Genomic DNA, 202 nt, shown 5'->3' with positions numbered 1-202 from the left:
TATGGTCCACACTAAACAGGGCAGGGAAAATGCAGTTGTGGAGGACCACTCTATTGCTGAAGAGAAAGTAAAAGGAATCTTTTAAAAATTCAGGACATTCAGGAAATAATATTTTCCTTTTTTTTCTGTCATATTTTTCTGGAAGTGGCATCAAGTCTATGTAAATAGAAGTTCTATCTCATGTCCTTGATTATGTTATGGA

Source organism: Antrostomus carolinensis, unplaced genomic scaffold (assembly GCF_000700745.2).
Source record: "Antrostomus carolinensis isolate BGI_N321 unplaced genomic scaffold, ASM70074v2 scaffold28238, whole genome shotgun sequence".
Lineage (NCBI taxonomy): Eukaryota > Metazoa > Chordata > Aves > Caprimulgiformes > Caprimulgidae > Antrostomus > Antrostomus carolinensis.
The sequence above is the reverse complement of the archived record's forward strand: the minus strand, read 5'-3'. Positions refer to the sequence as shown.